The sequence below is a fragment of the Hipposideros armiger genome, unplaced genomic scaffold, assembly GCF_001890085.2.
Source record: "Hipposideros armiger isolate ML-2016 unplaced genomic scaffold, ASM189008v1 scaffold_198, whole genome shotgun sequence".
Taxonomy (NCBI): domain Eukaryota; kingdom Metazoa; phylum Chordata; class Mammalia; order Chiroptera; family Hipposideridae; genus Hipposideros; species Hipposideros armiger.
In genome coordinates, this window is record NW_017731548.1 from 846,534 (window position 1) to 853,430 (window position 6,897).

Genomic DNA, 6,897 nt, shown 5'->3' on the forward strand with positions numbered 1-6,897 from the left:
TATATATATATATGATAATAGTAAGAGGATGAATGATCAGGTTAGCAGACTCAGTTATATATTTGGAAAATCCAAGGTGTATCCTGATGTCTGAAATGCTGCCTTGTGTTGCTTGCATATGTACAGGCTGTACACATCCCTGCCTGAGAACATTTGCACTTCCTCTTTCTTCTACCTCAAATGCTCATCCCCAAATATCTGAATGGCTCACTCCTTCACCTCCTTCAGTCCTCTGTTCAAATATCACCTTCTCTGTGGGCCTTTCTAGAACACACTCTTAGAAATTGCAGCCATCCTGGAACTCCCTGCTCCCCCTCCAGCTTTATTCTACTTCACAGCACTTATTAACGTTTCACATTCTACATATTTTATTTATTTATGTTTATTGACAATTCCCTCCGATTAGAATATAATCTCTATGAAGTGAGGAATTTTTGTCTGTTTTGTTTATTATTTTATCTCCAATGCCTGGAACATAATAGATAAAGTAGTTTTTAAATTAATGAATCAGTCTCAAGCACATCTACTTTTTTGGTAGAGGCACCAAAAAATAGAAATATTCCTACCAGTAAAATCAACTGTAATACAAATCTATTACCAGACTTATGGCACAGAGAAATCACCACATAAAAGCACATAATATCCTTTTAATACTAGACGATAGTCTGAGACACAACACTATAAATCTTCAAATAAAGTTTATCTTAATAAAAATGAATTAAGAAGTAAGTGCTTCTTGCATCCGTGACTAGAGACTAACTGATTTTAAAAACAAAACAAAAGCTGCTTTTCTTTTAAAGTTTTAAGTTGTCTGGGGCTAATAGTCTTTGTGAATGGAAAAAATGCTCAGTGTCTCATTTACTACTGTCAATTTTTAACTCAAAATGTAGAAAAAGATGAGCTTTCATTTCATAAGCATGAAATCACAGCAACATAATATTGTCCTGTCAGTTAGTTGGCACTCCTTTGAAGTGCTCCCATGGAGTGCATTTGACCCAGGGTCATAACAGAATAACTAGACACAGCCTACAGAGAGTTTACAAACCAGATTGCTGAAGTGAGAAAAAAAGCCAGATTTCTTCAAATTAATGCTCTCGGTCTAGCAGACAGCCATGAAGAAGGAGTAATTGGCTTCATCTCAGCATCAGGCAGTCATTCCAGGCATGGTCACAGGAATACTCTCTGGTCTCAAACTCACTGGCCAAGGAAGCGAGTCACGGGGAGCTGTCCAATGTACCAACTCTCAGTACATCCCATGAAACCAAATCGTAGGCTTGTTCAACTTCAGGCAGTTCACCTTCCTTCATTCCCTAGACTGTCCTGTTCAATATGAGAACCACTAGCCACATGTGGCTATTTAAACTTAAAATAATTAAAATTAAATCAAATTAAAATTTTAGACCCAGACATGTTTTCTGCCAAAATGGAATAAAAGGGAAATGGATTTATTGCCCCACCTGAAACAAACAAAAAATGGACAAAGTGTAAGAAACAATGCTTTTTAAGACTTGGGACAATTCTAGTGGGAAGAGAGTGAAGCAATATCTTTAAAGTACTGAAAGAAAAAAAAATTGGCCAACATAGATTCTATACCCAGCGAGAATTCTTTTAAAAAAATGAAGGCAAAATAAACTCTTTTTCAAACTTACAAAAGTTTGAAAACCCTTAGATGCACACCCACACTATTAAAAGTGTAAAGAAAAGAAATGTTAAAGTAAGTTCTTCAGGCAGAAAGAAAATGATAACAAATGGAAATATAAATCACAAGGAATGAAGAGCACTGGAAACGGTAACTACAGGGATAAATATGTGCTTTTTCTTATTATTTAAATATCTTTAAAGATAATTGACTTTCTGAATAAAAACAATGACAAAGCAGTGCAGGATTTATAATATAAATAAAATAAAAATGTGTGGTAACAATACCACAAAGAATAGGAGTGGAGAAAAGTAAGCATACATTGGAAGTCTCTTTTACTGTTAGCGATAAGTCACATAATCTCAGCTGAGGCTAGAATGTGGCAAGTAACAGGTGTACTATAGACCATAAAACAATAATTGAAAAAACAAAACAAAACAGAGATTTACCACTTATAAGACAACAAAGGAGAGAAAATTAAATAATGAAAAATATACAATTAATCCAAAAAGATAAAGAAAAAAGGAAATGATAAGACAAATAGAAAACAGATAGCAAAATCATAAATGCACAACTAACCAAATCAATGATTACATTAAATAACAATGGTCTGAACATTCCAAATAAAATAGCAAGATTATCAGAATGTATCAAAAACAAGACCTAACTATATGCTAACTAAAAGAAAAAATATTTAAATATAAAGACACAAATTGATTAAAAGTAAAAGAATGGTAAAAGATACTATTCTAATACTCACCCTAGGGAGGCTACATTGATATCAGACAAAGAAGATTTCAGAACAAAGAATATTATCAGATATAAAGATGGTCTTTTCATAAAGACAAATAGTCAATTCATTAAGAGTATTTATTGTGTTCCAATTACACTTCAATAAAACTTTTTGTAAAAGTTCATTCCTCAGCCAGCCACACCACCCACATTTCAAGTTCTCAGTAGTCATGTCTAGCTGGGGGTTCCCTTTTGGGACAGTGCTGATGTAGAATGTTTTCACTGTCACAGAAAGCTAAATTGGACAGTGCGCCCTAGAGTCTTGGAAAGGGGCTTTCTGAGAAAAGGACAGATGCAGGTAATGAAGGGAAGGTGAGAGCAGGGACACTGATACCTGCAAATAAAGGCTATGCAGCTTGGTAATCCTATAACACAGCTGAATAATAGGAGTTACAATAAGTCAGCTTTAGGACCTCTGGTTCCTTCTATAATTTCTTAGAACTCACAAATCAGCATTTATAACAGATACCCTTGGTGTCTCAGTAGCTAAAAGGAGAGCTATGACAACCATTGCAGAACTAGGCAAGAATTATTAGGTAAAGCTCCATTGCCTCAGAGATTGTAAGATGAACAGAGGAAGAATGTGGGGTCCTAACAAGTAGGGAGATAATTAAACTCCACAGATTGATAGACCTTCGAAGATACAGCTTAATCAGATGCTGTTGCTATTAGCACTGTGAATGTATACTGTCAGGAAAACATTTATACATTTTCTCTGGGAACAAAATTCCCAAGATTCAAAGACCTCATGCCAGGTGGCACTTAGCAATGAACTGACACGCTGAAAAACTCGGAATAGCTCAGCCTTTCAGTGTGTGAGCAGTTTTAATAAATCAGGATTTCTGGGCTGCAGGCTTATTTTGATGTATAGTTTGCTACCTCTTTGGGCGCTTGTGCACACTTGCTTTCTGCTTGGCACTGTATTTTCCCATTACACCAACCCTGGACAGTTTCACTGAAATATTGCTACTTAAGATCTTACTGGTGTCAGCTGTTGTTTGAGAAGTATATATTTTCTCAGCAGTGTAGAGTCATGTAAACTCATTTATTTATTCCCTCTCAGAGTTCAACTTTCTCCCTGAATGCTAGCGCCTTTAGAATCCCGAAATCACAGCTGTTTACCATTATCATGGCTTCTGCTCTCAGGTCAGTCATCATCAGCCTGAGAACTAAATCACCAATCCCATGAGAAAGGATAAATTATACCTTTAGCTCTAGTATGTGCTTCTCATTTTAAAAAAATGTTCCCCCTTATTAATCAACAACAAACATATTTGGATGTGAGAGGTGATATGATATATAAGGAGGCTGGCAAGAACTCGATAATTACGATTTTGTCTTAATTAACATTGATAATAAACTTCAAAATTAAAGTTCCCATGTTACCTTAAAGCTCTGAGTCTTTAGATAAGAATTCAATTAAAGATGAGTCCTGCTCCTGAATTTAATGAAGAGATGGCACTGGGTTTTGCTACCTTTCATTTGCTGGGAATATGCATATGAGAGAACGTGGATATATTCATTGTCTCTTCACAGTCGATTAGAAAGCTAGAGACTTGCTGAGGGGAAAGCTTTCTCCCCAGTGGGAAGACATTAGGGAAACCTTAATCTATTTTAACAAATTATTTAAAAATTTAATACTCAGAGTATTTCTGGATCTTATTACACTGAAAAGCAGATTCAATTTTTTCCTCTGGGATTTTACTACTGTCAACAATAGCAGTAAGCACATTAATAACTTTTGAGGTATCTGAGGTAATAATTTTAAAAATATGTATAACTAACATTTATTGCATATAGTAGTCCCCCATTATCCATGGAGGATACACTCCAAGACCCCCCGTGGATGCCTAAAACCGAGGATGCTACCAAACCACAGATAAAAGTTTTTTTCCTATACATGCATACCTGTAATAAAGTTTAACTTATGAATTAGGCAATTTCACAGATAGAGATTCGTTCTTACATCTTAGCAACCGCAGCATACAATGTTTTTTCTTTCCTTATTATGTCTAGAGCTTTCACCTTTTCACTTCAAGGGAGCACTTTAAATCTCTTTGGCCTATCCAAATTGCCACCATCACTATTCTTGTGCTTTGGGGCCATTGTGAAGTAAAATACAAGTAACTTGAACCCAAGCACTGTGATATTTCTGACAGTTGATCTGATAACCTGGAGAGCTACGAAGTGGCTAACGGGCAGGGAATGTAGGTTTACAGTGTGGAATGCTGCACAAAGGGATGATTTGTATCCCTGGGAGCTATGGAGCAGGGTGGTGCACAATTTAAAACTTATGAATTGTTTATTTCTGGAATTTTCCTTCTCAGACTGCGGTTGACCATGGGTAACAGAGCTTAAAAAGCAAAACTGCAGNGATAATAAACTTCAAAATTAAAGTTCCCATGTTACCTTAAAGCTCTGAGTCTTTAGATAAGAATTCAATTAAAGATGAGTCCTGCTCCTGAATTTAATGAAGAGATGGCACTGGGTTTTGCTACCTTTCATTTGCTGGGAATATGCATATGAGAGAACGTGGATATATTCATTGTCTCTTCACAGTCGATTAGAAAGCTAGAGACTTGCTGAGGGGAAAGCTTTCTCCCCAGTGGGAAGACATTAGGGAAACCTTAATCTATTTTAACAAATTATTTAAAAATTTAATACTCAGAGTATTTCTGGATCTTATTACACTGAAAAGCAGATTCAATTTTTTCCTCTGGGATTTTACTACTGTCAACAATAGCAGTAAGCACATTAATAACTTTTGAGGTATCTGAGGTAATAATTTTTAAAATATGTATAACTAACATTTATTGCATATAGTAGTCCCCCCTTATCCATGGAGGATACACTCCAAGAACCCCCGTGGATGCCTAAAACCGAGGATGCTACCAAACCACAGATAAAAGTTTTTTTCCTATACATATTAAGTACATGCATACCTGTAATAAAGTTTAACTTATGAATTAGGCAATTTCACAGATAGAGATTCGTTCTTACATCTTAGCAACCGCAGCATACAATGTTTTTTCTTTCCTTATTATGTCTAGAGCTTTCACCTTTTCACTTCAAGGGAGCACTTTAAATCTCTTTGGCCTATCCAAATTGCCACCATCACTATTCTTGTGCTTTGGGGCCATTGTGAAGTAAAATACAAGTAACTTGAACCCAAGCACTGTGATATTTCTGACAGTTGATCTGATAACCTGGAGAGCTACGAAGTGGCTAACGGGCAGGGAATGTAGGTTTACAGTGTGGAATGCTGCACAAAGGGATGATTCGTATCCCTGGGAGCTATGGAGCAGGGTGGTGCACAATTTAAAACTTATGAATTGTTTATTTCTGGAATTTTCCTTCTCAGACTGCGGTTGACCATGGGTAACTGAGAGCTTAAAAAACAAAACTGCAGATAAGGGGGAAATACTCTATTTACTAAGAGCTAGGTATTGTTCCAAACACTTCATATTTGTTTATTAAATCCTTATAGTTAATATTATCATTTCAAAAATGAGAAAATTGAGGCACAAAAAGGTGAAATGACTTGCCCAAAATCATACAGATAGTGAATAGTGGAGCCAGGATAAATTAAATCCTTCATAGAGATTGATGGGGAAGATTTAACACATATACTTTAGCTATAGATGGAATCACTGAACCATGTTTTGTTAGTTAAGCTCTACTAAAAATCCAAAATTGATAAAAATTGATATTAAGCTTAAGGTATATTTTATTCTGAAACATGGGATATCATCCATTTCCCAGGACTTGTCTGATATGGGAATCTCCAACATTAAAAGGCCAAGTGTTTTTTTCTCAAAACTTGAGAAAAAATGCACAATAGAACCAAAGTTTTCTTCTCAGATATTTACATTACTTATAATTACAAATTTAAGAATGTGATATAAAAATGATTTAAATTTAGTTTAGAAAAAATCATTGAGCATAAAAATGACTAGAAATATTCTACAATGTTAATAGGTACATTTAGATGGTAAAACTATTTCTCAATGTTCTCTAATAAAAGTATACACTTGAAATAAGTTTAAAATAGTTAAACCCTTATAGGAAAAACATAAACTTTTTGGAAAGTTTTCTTACTCTACCTAAAACCAGATATGAGCTGGAAAAAAAAGAGGAGCTTTTGGCCAAAAAGAGTCAGGAAACAGTTGGGAAGAATTGTAGAGAATCTTGGGTAGCTCCCTGAATCTCTTCAGGAAAAATACAAGCTCTTCCATCTGGTTGTTTGAGAACTGAAACATTCTCTTCCAAAGCTACAATTGTCCTCCAGTGTCTGTAGACATCAACCAGGGAGAGTCATTTTCACATTCCATTGGCTCATACTGAATGACTGGTAGAAAAATGAAACTTGTCCACTGAAGAGTGAGTTTGGACCTCATCTGTTAGTACTCACCAAGTGACATTCAACTTCCCACAGTTCCCCAAATAATCCATGCCCTTTACACATG

At 35.5% G+C, this 6,897-nt stretch overlaps 1 protein-coding gene across 1 annotated transcript in view; it reads right to left on the minus strand.

Annotated features, from left to right (window-relative positions):
• The window catches only part of CCNA1 (cyclin A1), a 42,155-nt gene that overhangs the window by 3,847 nt on the left and 31,411 nt on the right, over positions 1-6,897 (minus strand). The window lies entirely within an intron of this gene.